Source organism: Ursus arctos, unplaced genomic scaffold (genome assembly GCF_023065955.2).
Source record: "Ursus arctos isolate Adak ecotype North America unplaced genomic scaffold, UrsArc2.0 scaffold_20, whole genome shotgun sequence".
Classification (NCBI taxonomy): domain Eukaryota; kingdom Metazoa; phylum Chordata; class Mammalia; order Carnivora; family Ursidae; genus Ursus; species Ursus arctos.
The window spans coordinates 32,759,501-32,780,428 of record NW_026622875.1 but is presented as its reverse complement, the minus strand read 5'-3'; positions in this window follow the sequence as shown (position 1 = coordinate 32,780,428).

The window sequence follows — 20,928 nt, the reverse complement described above, 5'->3', positions numbered from 1 at the left end:
TACTTGATCATATAGTACTGAATATTAAGTAGCTAGAACATTCATTGACTGACAGTTACCTTGCCTGAAAGCCTAGTTGTCTCCATCAATTCAAACCCCCCTATTAAGATCAGGTCGACAGGCACTCTCTTAACTAGAAGAGAGAGGAGCATATTTTAAATTACACCAATCCCATCTGAAGTGTTAATTGCTGATATACACTGTGAAGTAGCATTTTTAAATGGATAAAATTTTAGCCTTTACTCCTGGTTGGTGTTTAGACTTTGATGACTAAATTTCTCTAGAAGATAAATTATTTTGGGAACAGCTTGGGAATAGAACTGGCTTCTGTTCAAATTAAAGTTTGTCACCATCATACATTTTGCTTCCACATCCTTTCATCTCCTACTTTTAGCTGTGCAACTTGCTAATTCTCCTGTATTTCAAAGGTGAGAGGTGCCAACGTGACAGAGGCAGTGAGGTTCTGGGTGAAGGGAAGGAGACTTTGACCTTGGGGAAAATACATAACAGGCAAATGTTACTTTAAATGCTCAGGAGAAAATGTCCATTCTTAGTTACAGGGAATTAAAGAAAAAGATTAAAAATACTTAACTTTTTAAAGATGAAAGACATGCCTTATTAAATTAAAATCTTACGCAAATGCCAACAAAAAAAATACTGTAGTTTGAGGAACCTGTGAGAAATGTAAAGATTCTGTTTCTTCAATCCATCGAAGTCCTATATTCCAGAAAAACTGAGACTCACAGCTTTCAAAACAATTTAAACTCCTAAGCCACGACATTCGGTAAGCTTCTTCTGGGCCATCACTGGAATTCAGGGTATTCCAAAGATCGTCTTCCTTCTCCCTGGCCTCTCTCCTTCGTGTTGATTCTAGCATCTGATATTTAAATATGAGGATGACAAGAAATAATGCCACTTTCCTCCACTGTTTTAAAAAAAGAATTGTTGAACTCAGACATCACTGTCACTCACAGCCCCAACATTTGACTGACACTTTTTTAAAAAGTTATTTTTTTTCTTTCAAAACCAGGGTGACAGTTCCTGCATTAAAAAAAATCTTCCATCAATTGGGAAACACAATCACTAGAAATTTTTGGCACACTACTTTGGGAGAAAGAGGTGACTGAGAAGAAAACAGGCTAATATGAAGCACATTTGTTTAAGCAACTGTCCAAGTTGTATCCCAGAGTCAGGGCAGATTCCAGCAATTTCTTTCTCATTCTACATCTGTAGTTTTGGTCAGTGCTGATCAATGGTTATAATGTTTACCCTTACACACATCAAGATCCTGACCATCAGAGGAAGAATAAATAAATACTGTTTGGTGTACTGTTCTTACTAAGGCAAAAAATTAGACCAAAACATTATTAAAAAGAAAATTACAGGCCCAAAATAGAGTCACTTGTGCTAGGCCCATGTCACTAAACCAGGGCTTAATACTTAACCTAACTTCAGTTTCAAGCTTCCTTAGGAATGAAATTTTAACTGGTCAGTCTAGAATTTCCTGGTCAGCACCGAAGAGATAAATCACCTAATAAGACCCTTTGTCCCCCAAAGGAAGGTAACTTTGGCTGAAATAATCCTTTTTTTTTTATGACTTTTTTGTTCCGCTCTCTCTCTGCTTTTAAAAAAATCTTCCCTTTTGTGCAGATATTTGGCGCTCCTTTCTACTTGGTAGATGAGATACTGCCCAATTCATAAATAGTTCAATAAAGCCAACTAGGTCTTCAAATTTTACCTGGTGAAATTTTTGTTATTTAACAACATTTCAAAAAGATTTTCAACTTTAGTTGAAACTGCCATTTTAACCAACTGATAAAAAAAACTAGAATCCATATTCCTTGAGTACTCTGGTTAAACTATTACCTCATCTGTAAAATGAGAAATTCCCAGTAGAAAGTTCATTCATTTATTTAGTGTCTTATTAAGGGTCTAATCTGTGCCGAATGCCGTGTTAGGTGCTGGAAATACAGTCATGAACAAAACAAAATCCCTGCATTCACATGACTTATAGATTAATGGGAGTGAGAGATATAAAGCAAATAATTACATAAATAATTCATAATTGCAGTTGTGATAGGTCCTACAAAGAGGAAATACAAGATGTTATGAGAAAGTGTAATGGGGACAGAGAAACCTAATCTAGGATTCCTAAATCCCAGCAATAAAATCATGTGCAAAGGTGCTGAGGTGGGGGTGGAGCCTGATCCTTTAGAGAAAAGGAGAGTGGGAAAACAGCTAAAATAGTATAAATAATTGATCAGGGATGAGGCCAGAGACCAAGCAGTGACTAGATCAGTCAGGGCTTTGTTGGTCATAATGATGAGTTAACACTTTATCCAAATAACAAAGGGAAACTATGACTAAGACGCCTATTAGTTCCCCAATATCTGTTCACACCTTTTTCCTTTAGCAGTAGAACCCCTGAATGTAGGCAGACACACAGCTGCCCAAAACAAAGGCTACCTTTCCCAGACTCTTATGTGACTGAGTTCTTGCAAATGAAGTATAAGTAGAAGTGATAGAAGCAACTTGCAGGAAGTGTCTTTAAAGAAGAAGGTGCATTCTCTTTCTTCTCTCAAGTGGGACTGCTGATAGGATGGCAGGAGTTCAAGTAGCCATCTTGGACCATGAAGGTAGAAGTCACATACTGAGAACAGCAATGTAGAAAGGTGAATGAAGCCTGATTACCTGTCACCATGAGGGGTCACACTACTTCTGGATAGATGCCTCTGGGCTTCTACTATGTGAGAGAAGATTACACTGAATTACAAATCTATTCAAGCCACTCTTATTTTAGACTTTCTGTCAGTCTCTGCTGAACCTATTCTTACTTGATACAGAACTCATTTCTTAAAAGTAGAGGTTAAATAAAGGTCTTTCATGATGGGATTGTGATCTGTTAAGCCCACAAATTTCTATGACCTTTATGACATACCTGAATATTTAATCTAAGAAATAAAACCGGAGCAAAGCTTTTGTTTGCTTACTCATTCATTTTTTTAATTCACTCACTATTTAATCATTTGGCACCTGTCACATACAGAGTACTTAGGTATTGTGGAGGACAAAATCACAAATACTATGATGTCTACCCTAAAAGGACTTACAATTTGAAAATACAGATGTGGATGACCCAAGAAGACAGTTAAAGAAAAGCTGATGTTAAGAACATGGACAGTTCACTGAGATAATAAAATTAGCATATATTGAGTCTAATTGCACCTACAAAGCTACCACATAGCCTAAGCTCCATTCCAATTCAGAAACTATTTAAACTAATACTCTAAGGTATAAAGTTTCAGAACAACAGGAAACTTTAAAGAAAGCTACTACTTGCCTAATTCGATAATTAATAGGATTCTGCTGACCTCAGCAGACCACTCAAGCAAAGTAAACAGGCAAAGATCATTTCCTCCTTTGAAACCAGAGATTAACAAAGAAAACTCAGCCAAACACTGGGCTTTAAACACCTGCTGATGAAATCTGTTTTATCATTGTCATTGCCAAAGCTAGTCCCCAGTCACAGTCTTATCCTAGTTGCTGAGATCTTACTTAAGAATTAACGCTGCAGTTTTATGGGAGAGAAACCTCATTTGATATTTAGAAGTAAAGTTGGAGAGTCAAATGCCTCAACAAACAATCATTTAAGAACATTTATGAGCACACACCACTGAAGGAGGAAGCCCATGGAAGACAGTTTGCTACAGTCTTGGGTGAGCAGGCTTTGGGAGGAGGGGAGGACTATTTTTGAGCACTTCTGTGCCAGGGATTGTGTAAGGCACATATTATAAGAGAGCCTGTTTAATACTGACAACATCTGTGAGACCTGAATGTTATTTCCTTTAACACATAAAGAAACTGAGAATGAAGAGGATATAATTTATCCAGATCATGGAATCCAGATGCGTTCTGTCCATTAAGTCAGGCAACATGAAGTGCTGTGGGAGACGGTGTCATCAACTGTAAACTGGAAGTGAGGGGCATTTTCCTTGTAAAAGCCAAGCTATAGTTCTCCACCTAATAGCCAGCAAGCCTGTTTCTGAGCCTTGGGGATGCCCGCCAGTTACAGCAACAGTAAAGTCTTCCCTTTGTACTAAGTTCATAAATTCAGCACAATAAACCAACTGTCTTTATAGTAATTCTTCACCTTAAGATAAAGATCTTCACTTAAGATTTGAAAACATTTTAAGATGTATGAAAACTGGCACTTTGAAACACTATGGTGCAAACTTTTATGGAAAAAATGAGAAACTTTTGACAATATCAACACTTAAAATTTGGATTTTGTAATTCTATTTGATGATGGTTTATTTCTGTCTCCTGTAAAAATCTGGCAAAAAGCATTTAAGTTAGTGTAGCAGCTCTGCTTGATGAAGTTCTCAGGGACATAGGATTCTCCCAGGCCAGTGCTCTAACATCCCTAGATGTGACCCTTGTCTTCATGGTCCAAGAAAGGGGCTAGAACTCCAGACACAACATCTGCATACTAGGCATTAAGATAAGAGAAAAAGAAGGAGAAAAGAGTGTTTACCAGCTATGACGATATCAGAAGTTCTACATAGTACTTGTACTTCATTGGCCAGAATTTAGCCCTAGGGCCAAGTGTTCTTACAACACAGATATGAGATATAGTCTTTATTCTGGGCAGCGAAAAGTCTGAGGCTTTATAATGAAGGAAAAGGGAGAAAACAGGTACTGGTAATAGCCAGCAGTCTGTGCAGTAAGTAAACAAGAAGGAGAGGAGATTATAAATTATGATATTATATGTCAAGAAAAGATTATATGCATACACATATAAAATGTCCTCAGAAACACTCAAGAAACTGACAGCTTCTTATAGTCCTTCAGTACTGTTTAGATTGTCACCATGAGTACAAATTGCCTTTATGATTTGAAATTTTAATTTGGCAACTGATAAAATTTATACAACAGTGGATTAAGAAACTTGATAGAAATATAGACAAATACTAGGGGCGCCTGGGTGGCACAGCGGTTAAGCGTCTGCCTTTGGCTCAGGGCATGATCCCGGCGATCTGGGATCGAGCCCCACATCAGGCTCTTCTGCTATGAGCCTGCTTCTTCCTCTCCCACTCCCCCTGCTTGTGTTCCCTCTCTCGCTGGCTGTCTCTATCTCTGTCGAATAAATAAATAAAATCTTTAAAAAAAAAAATATATATATATATATATAGACAAATACTAAGGAAATTGTCCTTGGGAGGGTAGAACAGCAAGTTACTAATTGTTCTTTTATTTCTTCTGCAATAATTTCTGCTTCTAAACTCAGGTACTGCTTCAGAAGTCAAAAAGAATTAAGATGGAGTAAAATTAAGAGAAAAATATGTTAAGTGAAAGAAGCCAAACTCAAAAGATTATTATGTACTATATGATTTAAACTAAATGGCATTGTGGAACAGGTAAGTCTATTGGGAGAGAGAACATATGAGTAGTAAAACCAGACATTAGAGATAAACGAAGGTTTGACCACAAAATCTCAGGTTAGAGAGGCTACAGCATGAAGAAATTTTTTACAGTGATAAAAATATTCTGTATCTTGATTGTGGTAATAGTTATACTACTCTACACATTGGTCAAGATACAATAAAAAATAGGGACACCTAGGTGGCTCGGTCAATTAAGCATCTGCCTTTGGCTCAGGTCATGATCTCAGGGTCCTGGGATCAAGCCTCATGTCCGACTCCCTGCTCAGCAAGGAGTCTGCTTCTCCCTCTGCCCCTACCCTGTCTCATGATCCCTCACTCAGATAAATAAATAACATCTTTTTAAAAAAGATACAATCAAAAATATAATCCAGAAAATCAAAAAAGATCAAAATTGGTTAGATTGATCAAAAAAGAAAAAAAAGAAGACAGGTCTAAAGAATGAAAATGAAGCTATAACTTGAAATACTTCTGGGGCGGAGGAGTAGGGGTCCCCTTTTTCAGCTGGTCCCCTGAGTTGAGCTGGTTAGGTACCAAACCATCCTGAACACCCATGGAATCAGCCTGAGATGCAGGAAGATACATCTGGATCTCTACAAATGAACATCTCCAGTGCTGAGTACTGAGGTACGAAGCGGGGAGCCGTGAATCTGTGCACAGATATTGGAAGATAAACGGAAGGGGGAGGGAGCTGCCGCGTTTGGGCGCCAGGAAGCGGTAGCCACCTGCACTGGGGAGAGGGCTGACTCGCGGACCGGCACCTGCAAGAGAGCAGACTGAGACCGTGAGCCGGGGAGCGCGCGCGACCAGACTGAAAACCAGAGCTCCGGAGTGCGTGAACCACACTGAAACAGAGCTCCGGAGCGCGCGGGGGCGGCTGGCGGCTGGCGGTGCTAGAAACACAAAGGACAGAGACCTGCTGGCCCTGGAAGTGAGGGCTAGGATGCAGGGTGTGGGGCGCACATCCCGGGACGCTGCAGGGTTGAGCAGCACCAACAGAAACAGAGTTAAAGTGGCCAGAACATCAGTGGAGAATGGTCTGCGATCCCTCTGTTCTGAGACAGAGGCTGGGATTTGGCTACTGCTGCTCTGACTCTCAGAAGAGGCACAGCAAACCACCAGGGAAAGCCGCCAGAGAACAAAAGCCTGGAAAGACCGGCTCACAGTGTGCCCATCCCCATCCCCCCTCGCAGTGGATAGGGAGACTCTACCCAAACAGGGTTGCCTGAGTATCGGTGCGGCAGGCCCCTCCCCCAGAAAGCAGGCTGAAAAATTAAGAAGCCCACATCCCTAAGGTCCCTATAAAACAAGTGCATACTGCCTGGGTCCTGGTCAATAATTTGAGCTCTGGGCAACCCCGCAACCTCTCCTCATCAGAATGACGAGAAAGAGAAATCCCCCCCAGCAAAGAAAAGACAATGAGTCTGCGGCCTCTGCCACAGAACTAATGGATATGGATATAACCAAATGATCAGAAATGGAGTTCAGAGTAACAATGGTCAAGATGATGTGTAGACTTGAAAAAAATATTAACGAAAATATTAACGAGAATATAGAATCTCTAAGGGTGGAAATGAGAGCGAATCTGGCAGAAATTAAAAATTCTATGAATCAAATGCAGTCAAAACTAGATGCTCTGATGGCCAGGGTGAATGAGGCAGAAGGACGAATCGGTGAATTGGAGGATGGGTTAGTAGAAGAGAAAGCTCAAACAGAAACTTGGCTCAAAAAAATCCAATCTCAAGAATGTAGGTTACGGGAGATTACTGACTCAATGAAATGTTCCGATGTCAGAATCATCGGCATCCCCGAGGGGGTGGAGAAAAACAGAGGTCTAGAAGAGATATTTGAACAAATTGTAGCTGAAAACTTCCCTAATCTAGCAAAGGAAAACTTCCCTAATTTAGCAAAAAAACCATTCATGTCCAAGAGGCAGATGGGACCCCTCCCAAGCTCAACCACGACAAACCTACACCACATCACGTCATAGTGCAATTCGCAAATATTAGATCCAAGGATACAGTATTGAAAGCAGCCAGGGCAAAGAAATTTCTCATGTACCAAGGGAAAGGTATCAGAATTACGTCAGACCTGTCTACACAGACCTGGAATGAGAGAAAGGGTTGGGGGGGGGCATTTTTAAAGCTCTTTCAGAGAAAAACATGCAGCCAACGATCCTTTATCCAGCAAGGCTGTCATTCAGAATTGATGGAGAGATAAAGACCTTCCAGAATTGCCAGTCACTGACCAATTTCGTAACCACAAAACCAGCCCTATAGGAGATATTAAGGGGGGGGGTTCTATAAAAGTAAAAAGGCCCCAAGAGTGATAAAGAACAGAAAGTCACAATCTATAGAAACAAAGACTTTACATGCAACATGGCATCATTAAAATCATATCTCTCAATAATTACTCTCAATGTAAATGGCCTAAATGCTCCCATAAAATACCACAGGGTTGCAGATTGGATAAAAAGACATGACCCATCCATTTGCTGTCTACAAGAGACTCATTTTGAACCTAAAGATACATCCAGACTGAAAGTAAAGGGATGGAATAGCATCTTTCATGCCAATGCACCTCAAAAGAAAGCTGGGGTAGCAATTCTCATATCAGACAGATTGGATTTTAAACTAAGGACTATAGTTAGAGATACAGAAGGGCACTATATTATTCTTAAAGGATGTATCCAACAAGTGATATCCACAATTATAAATATATATGCCCCCAACAGGGGAACAGCAAGATACACAAGCCAACGCTTAACCAGAATAAAGAGACATATAGATAAAAATACGATAATAGTGGGGGACCTCAACACTCCACTATCAGCAATAGATAGATCACCTAAGCAGAAAATCAACAAAGAAACAAGAGCTTTGAATGCCATACTAGACGAGTTGGACCTCATAGATATATATAGAACACTACACCCCAGAACCAAAGAATACTCATTCTGTTCTAATGCCCATGGAACATTCTCAAGAATAGACCATGTTCTGGGTCACAAAACAGGTCTCAACCGATACCAAAAGACTGAAATTATTCCCTGCATATTCTCAGACCACAACGCTTTGAAATTGGAACTCAACCACAAGGAAAAATTTGGAAGAAACTCAAACACTTGGAGACTAAGAACCATCCTGCTCAAGAATGATTCGATAAACCAGGAAATCAAAAATCAATTTAAACAATTTATGGAGACCAACAAGAATGAAAACACAACGGTCCAAAACCTATGGGACACTGCAAAGGCAGTCCTAAGGGGAAAATACATAGCCATCCAAGCCTCACTCAAAAGAACAGAAAAATCTAAAATGCAGTTTTTATATTCTCACCTCAAGAAGCTGGAACAGCAACAGAAGGACAGGCCTAATCCACGCACGAGGAAGCAGTTGATCAAGATTAGAGCAGAGATCAATGAATTAGAAACCAGGAGCACAGTAGAGCAGATCAACAGAACTAGAAGCTGGTTCTTTGAAAGAGTAAATAAAATAGACAAAACGACTGGCAAGACTTATCCAAAAGAAGAGAGAAAGAACCCAAATTAATAAAATTATGAATGAAAAGGGAGAGGTCACAACCAACACCAATGAAATAGGAAGGATTATTAGAAACTTTTATCAACAGCTTTATGCCAATAAATTAAGCAATCTGGAAGAGATGGAGGCCTTCCTGGAAACCTATAAACTACCAAGATTGAAACAGGAAGAAATTGATTTTTTAAACAGATCAATTAATTATGAAGAGATTGAAACACTGATTAAAAACCTTCCAAAAAACAAAACGCCAGGGCCTGATGGATTCCCTGGGGGAATTCTACCAAATATTCAAAGAAGAAATAATACCTATTCTCCTAAAGCTATTTCAAAAAATAGAAACACAAGGAAAGCTTCCAAACTCATTCTATGAGGCCAATATTACCTTGATCCCCAAACCAGGCAAAGACCCCATCAAAAAGGAGAATTACAGACTGATTTCCCTGATGAATATGGACGCCAAAATTCTCATCAAAATCCTTGCTAATAGGATCCAACAGTACATTAAAAGGATTATCCATCATGACCAAGTGGGATTCATCCCTGGGATGTAAGGGTGGTTCAACATTCGCAAATCTATCAGTGTGATATATTATATCAACTAGAAAAAAGCCAAAAATCATATGATCCTTTCAATAGATGCAGAAAAAGCATTTGACAAATACAGCATCCTTTCCTGATTAAAACCCTTCAGAGTGTAGGGATAGAGGGTACATTCCTCAATCTCATAAAAACCATCTATGAAAAGCCTACAGCAAATATCATTCTCAATGGGGAAAAGCTAGAAGCCTTTCCCTTAAGATCAGGAACACGACAAGGATGCCCACTCTCGCCATTATTATTCAACATAGTACTAAAAGTCCTGGCAACAGCAATCAGACAACAAAAAGGGATAAGAAGTATCCAAATCGGCAAAGAAGTCAAACTGTCTCTCTTCGCAGATGACATGATACTCTATATGGAAAACCCAAAAGAATCCACCCCCAAACTACAAGAAGTTATAGAGCAATTCAGTAATGTGGCGGGATATAAAATCAATGCTCAGAAATCAGTTGCATTTCTATACATGAACAATGAGACTGAAGAAAGAGAAATTAGGGAATTGATTCCATTTACAACAGCACCAAAAATCATACGTTATTATGGAATTAACTTAACCAGAGATGTAAAGGATCTATATTCTAGAAACTACAAATCACTCTTGAAAGACATTGAAGAAGACACAAAAAGATGGAAAAATATTCCATGCTCATGGATCGGAAGAATTAACATAGTTAAAATGTCCATGCTACCCAGAGCAATCTACACTTTCAATGCTATCCCGATCAAAATACCGATGACATTTTTCAAAGAACTGGAACAAACAGCCCTTAAATTTGTGTGGAACCAGAAAAGGCCCTGAATCACCAAGGAATTGTTGAAAGAGAAAAACAAAGCTGGGGGCATCACAATGCCAGATTTCGAGCTGTACTACAAAGCTGTGATCACAAAGACAGCATGGTACTGGCACAAAAACAGACACATAGACCAATGGAACAGAACAGAGAACCCAGAAATGGACCCTCAGCTCTTTGGGCAACTAATCTTTGATAAAGCAGGAAAAAACATCCAGTGGAAAAAAGACAGTCTCTTCAATAAATGGTGCTGGGAAAATTGGACAGCTACATGCAAAAGAATGAAACTTGACCACTCTCTCACCATACACAAAGAGAAATTCTGAATGGATGAAAGACCTCAGTGTGAGACAGGAATCCATCAAAACCCCAGAGGAGAGCATAGGCAGCAACCTCTTTGACATTGGCCACAGCAACCTTTTTCATGACACATCTCCAAAGGCAAGAGAAACAAAAGATAAAATGAACTTGTGGGACTTCACCAAGATAAAAAGCTTCTGCACAGCCAAGGAAACGGTCAAAAAAACTAAGAGGCAGTCCACGGAATGGGAGAAGATATTTGCAAATGACACTACAGATAAAAGACTGGTATCCAAGATCTACAAAGAACTTCTCAAACTCAATACACAAGAAACAAATAAATCATAAAATGGGCAGAAGATATGAACAGACACTTTTCCAATGAAGACATACAAATGGCTAACAGACACATGAAAAAATGTTCAAAATCATTAGGCATCAGGAAAATTCAAATCAAAACCACACTAAGATACCACCTTATGCCAGTTAGAATGGCAAAAATTGACAAGGGAAGAAACAATTGTTGGAGAGGATGTGGAGAAAGGGGATCCCTCTTACATTGTTGGTGGGAATGCAAGTTGGTACAGCCACTCTGGAAAACAGTGTGGAGGTCCCTTAAAAAGTTAAAAATTGAGCTACCCTATGATCCAGCCATTGTACTACTGGGTATCTACCCCAAAGATACAGACGTAGTGAAGAGAAGGGCCATATGCACCCCAATGTTCATAGCACCATTGTCCACAATAGCTAAATCGTGGAAGGAGCCAAGATGCCCTTCAACAGATGACTGGATTAAGATGTGGTCCATATATACAATGGAATATTACTCAGCTATCAAAAAGAACGAGTTCTCAACATTTGCTGCAACATGGATGGTACTGGAGGAGATAATGCTAAGTGAAATAAGTCAAGCAGAGAAAGACAATTATCATATGGTTTCTCTCATTTATGGAACATAAGAACTAGGAAGATCGGTAGGAAAAGAAAGGGATAAAGAAAGGGGGGGTAATCAGAGGGGGAATGAAGCATGAGAGACTATGGATTCTGAGAAACAAACTGAGGGCTTCAGAGGAGAGGGGGGTGGGGGAATGGGATAGGCTGGTGATGGGTAGTAAGGAGGGCATGTATTGCATGGTGCACTGGGTGTTATATGCAACTAATGAATCATCAAACTTTACATCAAAAACCAGGGATGTACTGTATGGTGAATAACATAATATAATTTAAAAAATTATTATAAAATAAAAAAATAAAATAGGATTTATATAAGGAAAAAAAGAAATACTTCTGATATTAAAATAAAAGTATATTATGAAAAAAAGAGTGCCAATACGTTTGAAAATTTAGATGAAATGTATAAATTTCTAGAAAAATAGAAATCAGCAAAATTGACTCAAGAAGAAAGAACTTGAATAATTCTAAGATTATGAAATAAACCAAACCAAAAGTTTAAAATCACACAAAACCAACCAGACCTATGCAGTAACAAAAATTTTAATCCTGTGAAAAATATTACAGAGTACAAAGAAAGAGGGAACACTCCTCAACTAATCTGATGAGGCTAGCATAATCTTCATATTAAAACCTGACAAAGATAATGTGAGAAAAAAAAATTGAAAGTCAATTTCAAGTCATGAACACAGTAAAGTAGGTTTATCACAGGAATGAGAGGTTAGTTTTACATTAGAAAATCAATTAATATAATTACCTATAATCTTAGTCTAAAGGAGAAGTATTATACATTACCTTAATAGACACAGTAAAAATATTTCCTAGAATTCAACATACATTTCTGATAAACATTCTTAACAAACTAGTAATACAAAGAAACTTTCTTAACCAAAAAACGGTATCTACCAAAATCCTACGGTAAACATTATACTTAATTGTGCAATATTGTGCATTTTTTTAAGTTCAGGAGGGGAAAAAAACCCAACAGAGCACCTGCCATCATCTCTTATATTCAACCTTGTACTGAAGGTCCTAGCCAACACAAAAAAGAAAAAGAAAAAGAAAATTAAAGAATAAAGGCAAGATGTGATTCACAATGAAACAGCCATTATCCATAATTGATATAGCCACACATGAATCCCAGAGAACTTACACACCAATATTACACTTCATTAAAGATGTGAGCAAGTTCACCGGATGCAAAAATCCATATATAAAAGTCTGGTGCATTTCTACATATAATCAATACTTAGAATAATTTTGAAGGGACACCAGTTAACATAGCATTAAAAAAACATTAAGTACCTAGAAATAATTGTACTAGAGATATGCAAGGCCTAACAGAGAAAATGGTACAACTTCTATGAACTGTATTTAAAAAGGCAAAAATAAGAGAGGAATTACACTAGGCGAATATATTGGAAAATTTGATGTAATAAAGATATCAATTCTCCCCCAGTTAATCTACAGAATCAATGTTGTTTTAACAGAAATTGCAACAAGTCTTTATTTCTAACTCAACAACCTAGATTCAAACATGTATATGGAAAAGCGAAGGGTCAAGAATAGCCAAAATATTCCCTAAAAGGAGACTAAGATGGGAGCTTTCCTGACCATATATCAGTACATATTATAAAGATAGAGTTGCTAAAACACTATGTAATTGACACAAGAATAGACAAAAAGTCCAATGGAACAGAATAGAGAACTTAGAGATAGATCTACACATATATAGAAATTACATATATGGCAGAATTGGCAAAATAGACCAGTGGGTTAATGATGGGCTTTTCTATTTTGCTGGGGACTTCTGGTTATCTATTCTACACTATACACACATCTTCATACCATGCATTAAAATCAATCCTAGGTCAAGCAAATATTTAAATATGAAAAACAGACATATACCAAGCATTTAGAAGACAATATAGGAGCATAGATTTATGACCTTGAAGTAAAGAAAGGATTTCTTCAATAAGATACCAAAAGGCACAAAAATCCTATAACATATGATTATAGCCTTAGTTACATTAAAATCAAGAATTTTGTTTATCAAAAGATACTGAAAGAGAATAAAAAGAGAGGCCAAAATTTGGAAATCTTTGAGACATATACAACTAACAAAGTATCAGTAACAAAGTACACTATAAAAACTTCCACAAATCAATAAGAAAAAGACCACATAACAGAAAAACAGACTAAAGACTTAGGCATTCCAGAGAAGACAAAATATGAATGGCCCATAAACACATGAACAGACCCTCAAACTCATTAGTAACAAGGGGAATGTAATTAAAACCACGCCAAAATAAAATTTCACTCCTACAAGCTAGCAAAAATTAAGAAATCTGATAATATCTAGCATTGGAGAGATTATAGAGCAACAAAAATTCTCCCATACTGTTGGGAGAGGGTGAATTGGTACCACCGTATTGAAAGACCTTTTGACATTATCTAGTAGTGTTGAAGTCTTGTATACACTATGATCCAATAATTTCATTTCTATTTATGCCCTAGAGAACTTTTTGCATGTGTGTATAGAATATTGATAGTTTCCTGTACATAGTAGCAAAAAAATTGGAAATAATCCAAATGTCCATCAATAGAAGAATGAATAAATTCTTGTGCGCTAGATACACATAATGGAATTCTATACAGAAGTGAAAATAAGCTACAGCAACATCCATCAACATGGATGAACCTCAAAAGTGTCAAATTTAATAAATATATAAATCAAATTTGCATATAGTGTCCATCAACATAAATTTCAAAATATGTAAAACTAATCAATATATTATTTAAAAGTATACACATGTTTAAACTGTTGCAAAAGAAGGACAAATAGGACCATGAAAATATGTTCAACGTCATTAGCTATCAAAGAAATGTAAATCAAAATCACAAGATACCACTTCATATTCACTAAGATGGCTATAATAAAAAAGACAGATAATACCAAATGTTGGTAAGGATGTGGAGAAATTGAAACCCTCACAGCTACTTCTGAAGAGAATGTGAAATGGTTCTTCACATTGGAAAACATCCTGGCAGTTCTTCACAAGGTTAAATATGGCATTACCATATAACCCAGAAATTCCACGTCCAGGCGCTGAAACACTCTTTAAAGAGAAATAAAAACAAGTCCACACAAAACATACGTATGCAAGTGTTCATAGCAGCATTATTCATAATAGTAAAAAAAAAAAATGGAAACAGCCTAAATGCCCTTCAACAGATGAATGGATAAATAAAATGTAGTCTATCCACATAATATTATTAGCAATTAAGAAGGAATGAAGTACTCATATACACTACAATGTGGATGAACCTTAAAAATATTACACTAAGTGAAAGAAGCTAGTCACAAAGGCCACATATTGTATGACTCCATTTATATGAAATTCCCCAAATAAGCAAATCTGATTAATAGTTGCCTAGGGTGGGGATAGAGCAAGTTGGGGAATGGAAAAGTAAGGGTAAAAGGTACAGGATTCCTTTGGGGGATGATAAAAATGTTCTAAAATTTATTGTAGTGATGGTTGCACAACTCTGAATGTACTAAAAACCATCCAATTATACATATTAAATGAGTTCATTGCATGGTATGTGAATTATACCTCAAAAATGCTGTTACAAAAGGTATATAAAATAAGGGCAAGGCTTATTAAGAGAAAGGTAAATATGCGAGGTGAAATCACGTACGTTTTAAATATCTTATAATTTTATTTCTCAATTATACTTCAATAGAGCTGAAAAAAATAAGGGCAAGAGAATATAAACACAAAATTCAGAATAATGGTTAACTTTGCAGGGGAGAGAAGGAAATGGAAACAAGGAAGGACCCACAGAACTTTTCATGGTAAGATGCTTTTTACTAAACTAGATGGTGGTACATGTATATATGCGGTATCATAATTCTTTTTTTTTTAAAGATTTTATTTATTTATTCGACAGAGATAGAGACAGCCAGAGAGAGAGGGAGCACAAGCAGGGGGAGTGGGAGAGGAAGAAGCAGGCTCATAGCGGAGGAGCCTGATGTGGGGCTCGATCCCATAACGCTGGGATCACGCCCTGAGCCGAAGGCAGACGCTTAACCGCTGTGCCACCCAGGCACCCCTGTATCATAATTCTTAATACAATATATATTTAAAATATTTTAATGGCCAATAAATATATGAAAAAGTTGAAACTCTTCAACATTAATAAAATACAATCACATTGTTGTCTTTATGAAACTGCTAAGGGTTAGCATTTGCATGGTGAAATACATGCTCTTATACATTGCTTATACACTGCTTGGGGGTGGTGGTTATACATTGCAGGAGCCTTTCTGGGGGACAATTTGATAATTTGCTTCACGAGTCTTAACATGTGCATACTCTTTCTCCTAGTATTTCCATTTCTAGGAGCATATTTATATATCTCTCCCCCTGAATCCTTGGCAGGCCCTATGACTTGCTTTGACTAACAGAATGAAGCAGAAGTGATGCGTTGGGACATCTAAGCCTGAGTCTTTTTTTAAAAGTCTTATCTGGTAGTTTCCTCTTTCTCCCTCTCTGGAGCCAGTCACCATATTGCAGAGAAGCTCAGGTTTCACTATGAAATGATTTAAAAAAAAAACAACAAAACAAACCCAACACATGGAGAGCCCTGGAGGAGGTGAGACTGTCTTTGATGATGCAGCCCAGGCCAAGCTATCAGCTGAGTACAGCCACATGAGTGACTTCAGCTATACCACATGGAGCAGAATTTCCCAGCTGAGCCCAATCAACCCACGGAATAGTGAGAAATCATGTTGCTGTTTTAAGCCGCTAAGTTTGGGATGGTCTGTAATGCGGCAACAGAGCTGAAACAATATCCTAAAGAAATGAGAGATATCAACAAATATTTATGTACAAGTCTGTTCACATAAGTAATAGCAAAACAGTAGAATTAATCTAAATGTCTGTGTTGAACTTCTGCTGTTTCTTTGGCTACTCAGCATTCCATTTCTTTTATTTCATAGCAGAATCCAGAGTTTCTTTTATGAAAACCTCCTTCTTCATTTTCAGTCAATGTGGTTCCAATGAGGTTTCCCTGTGCACCAGGAGCGGACATATGACTCAGACCCAGTCCTGGAACCCCCTGGGATTGGTTCAGGGATGGGCCATGACTCACACAATATGGCCACAATCAGAGTGAATCTCAGATTTGTATAGGAGCTACAGGAAAGAGTTCTTTCTTTCTTTTGGACTGTTGATAGTCTGAATGATTGAAGACAAGAGTTCCTAAGAAACTGGGAATTAAGTGAACACTGCAGGCAGTAGAGCTGAAGGATGGAAAGAACCAGCTCTAGACAACATTTTTGAGTTCCTAGGTCAAGAAAGCTACTCCTTGGACTTTCTCGGCACGTGTGCCAATGAGAGTCTCTTTTTGGCTTACCCCAGTTAAATTGAGTTTTCTGTCTCTTGCAACCAAGATTCCTAATCAATACAAGGCCTGATTTAGGGAAAGTTTATTTGCAAAGGAGCAGACATCCATCCAAAAAACAGAGGAAGCAAAGGAAGGGGAAGATCTTATGGGCATCATGAGACCTGGACAGTTACCAAGCCACAAACCTCTGCATTTCTCATGGTCTCTATTTTAAATGTGTCTACAGCATTTCTTTCTGTTTTATAGCCAGCTTCCTCTGTCCCCTCTATACAGACTTCATTGCAATAACCTCAATCTCCAGAGTTTATATTACCTGTAAACCCATATCCATAAATATAACAGATACAGTTTTAGTAGCCAATGTCAAATTCCCAAAGGAAAAATCTGATGGACTCGGCTTTGGCTGAATATCTACCTGTGGTCTAATCAGCAATGTCCAAAGGCAATGATCATGAAATCTATAGGTGTTCCTTTTTTTGGAGCTGTTAGCTGGGCAAGTTCCTTAAAGAAAGATGCAAGCAAAAAGTAAATGATATGCATATCTAAAACAGCACAAGGTGAGGGAAGAATGTGTAATCAAGGAGTAATATACTATGGGATAGTAAGCAGCCACCAAAACCATGTTTTCAAAAAAGTGCTTAAAATCCTTCAACGAATGGTGCGGGGACACCTAGATTTCCACATGCAAAAGAATGAAGTTGGAGCCTTACCTCACACCACATACAAAAATTAACTCAAAATGGACAAAAGAGCTAAGTACAAGCATTGCAACTACAAAACTCTTAGAAGAAAACATAGGTGTAAATCTCCATGATCTTGGATTTGACAAGGCTTTCTTAGATATGACACCAAAAGCACAAGCAACAAAAGAAAAAAATAAATTAACTAGACTTCATAAAAATGAAAACTCTTTGTTTTCATTTAGTGTCAAATGACACTATCAAGTGAGTGAAAAGGCATCCTACAAAACTGAAGAAAATATTTGCAAATTATATATCTAATAAGGATTTAATATTCAGGATATATAAAGAAGTTCTCTAAACCAATTTAAAAATGGGGAAAGGACTTGAATAGACATTTCTTTAAAGAAGATAAACAAATTGCCAAGAAATACATGAAAAGATGCTCAATGCATTAGTCATTAAGGAAGTGCATATCAAAATCATAATGAGATATCACTTAATCTCCTTAAAACTCTTATAATAAAACATAGGTGTAAAATTTCATGACCTTGCATTAAGCAGTAGTTTCTTAGATGTGACACCAAAAGTACAACTGACAAAAGGAAAAATAAAGTATACGATCCAGAAAGTGAAAAGGAAACCCACACATCAGGAGACAATATTGCACCTGCATACAGAATACATAAAGAACTCTTACAACGCAACAACAAAGAGAAAATAACCCAATTATTAAAATGGGCAAGGACTTGGGTGGATATTTCTCCAAAGAAAACATATGAATGTCTTCTTCTGTAAAATGTGGAGGAAGACATCTCACTAGGATGGCTAAAATTAAAACACAGACAATAAAATGTGTTGAGAAGGATGTGGAGAAACTGTGCCCCTTACACGTTGCTGATGGGAATGTAAAATGGTATAGCCACTGTGGAAGACATTTCGGCAGTTCCTCAAAAAGTTAAACATTGAATTACCACATGATGCAGGAATCCCACTCCTAGGTAGATATGCAGAAGAACTGAAAACATATACATGAATGTTCATAGCAGTGTTATTCATAATAGTAAAAAATAAAATGAAATCCAAATGTCCATCAACTGATGAACAGAGTTTTAAAAATGTCGTACATTCATAAAATTGAATATTTGTTAGCAATAAAACAGTGAAGTGCTGATACATGCTATCACATGAATGAATCTTGAAAACTTTATCCTAAGTGAAAGAAGCCAGTCACAAGAGACCACATATTGTAATGATTCCATTTGTAAGAAATACCCAGAATGGGCAATCTACAGAAACAGAAAGTAAATTACTGTTTTCCAGATGCTGTGGGGGAGGGGAGACTGGCTAGTGATTGCTAATGGCTCTGGACTTCCTTTTTAGGGTGATGAAAATGTGCTGAGATTAGATAGTGGTAATGTTTGCCCAACTCTGAATATACAAAAAATACTGAATTGTATATTTAAAAGGATGCATTTATGATACCTGGATTATATCTCAATAAATCTGTTACTTTTTAAATGTCCATACTGATTTTTTCATCTTTTTAATCTGTAAAACTAATATATGCTTATGTAAAATATCATATGTTCAAGAGTTTATAACACAAAAAAAGAATCCAATAATAAGTTCCCACAAGGAAGCCACAGGTAATTGGGGAGAGGGGGCATATGCCCATAGGGTTATTTCTCTAAATATTAATTTTTTATAAAAATTGTATATTTTACACTGTTACATACTGTAAAATTTATATTTTGTGACTTAATTTTTCCTCTTAGCATATGCCAAAATCTCATTCTTAAGTCAGTAAATATAACTCTACTTTCTGGTGGGGCTACAGAGTACCCTGTTACTTGGGCCATTGTAATTGGTCCAACAGGACCTGTTGACCCAAGCAGAGCTATCAGATTCCTTCCATGGTATTTTACACTTGGATGGTGGAAAAGAGAGGACCTTTCTTTGCCTGGGGGTAGTCCCCTGAGACACAGGAACGTGGAGCCCTCTAAAGCCAGACTACTTCTTCCCTAGTCCCTGCAGGGAGCCTACTTAGAGGCAGAAAAATAAGTGAGAATTGCACCGCACGGAGAGAAAGAGATTGAGAACAAGCTAATGACATCATGCCAGTTACTGGATTCAGCTGTGCCTGAAGTAATATCCACCCTAGACTTCCCAGTTATATAATAAATTATCTACTTTCAAGTAATGGAAAGCCTTACTGGTTTAGTATGTTATTCAGCATCTTTTTATGTCTGATGTCAGAGCCAGATTTCTGCCAGGAGGGCTGGATGCTCTAGTTTTCTAGTTGGTGCTAAAAGAGAAATGCTCCCGGTGCTCACATATATGTATGTAGTCAGCACAATCCACACAGCACCTAGAACTGTTTGGCTAGATGGGTTCCCTGGTTTCCTAGCAACCGAGTTCCCCTTCTGCTTCCTCACACACTTAACACCTTTTGTGACATCTCCTTTTAAGGGTACTTTTATTTTATTTTTTTAAAGATTTTTTATCTATTCACTTGAGAGAGGGAGAGAGCACAAGAAGTGGGGAAGGGCAGAGGAAAGGGGAGAAGCAGACTCCCCACTGAGCAGGGAGCCCGATGTGGGGCTCGATCCCAGGACCCTGGGATCATGACCAGAGCCAAAGGCAGACGCTTAACCCACTGAGCCACCCCGGCGCCCCTATGGCTACTTTTAATGTGTGCATTTGGGAGGCAGAAAAGAAGGCACGGAAATACACACAACGTTATCTACTCCAGGTCTTGGGACCTGAGACTGTATGTGAGGGCTGGCCTAGCTTATAGATTCAGAACATTCACTTGCAGACTAAAAATAGCAAGAGATTTTGCTTTACTGTTAAAATTCTAGTTTGCTTATACCTGATTACTTTTGTAAAAAATAATAGTACCTATTTTAATCAGCTCAGGATGCCATAACAAGATATCATGGACTCGGTGTCTTAAGCAACAGATAATTATTTCTCACAGTTTCTACTCTATAGACTGAGAAAACTGAGGTCAGGGGGCCAGCCTGGCCAGGTTCTAGTAAAGACTCTTCCTAGTCTGCAACAAGCCACTTTCTCACTGTGTCCTCACATGGCCTTTCTTCTGTGTGCGTGTGAAGACGGATGGGGTGGAGGATCTCTTCCTCCTCTAAGAAGGCCACCAATTTCGTCATGAAAACCCCATCCTTATGATCTAATCTAAGTCTAATTA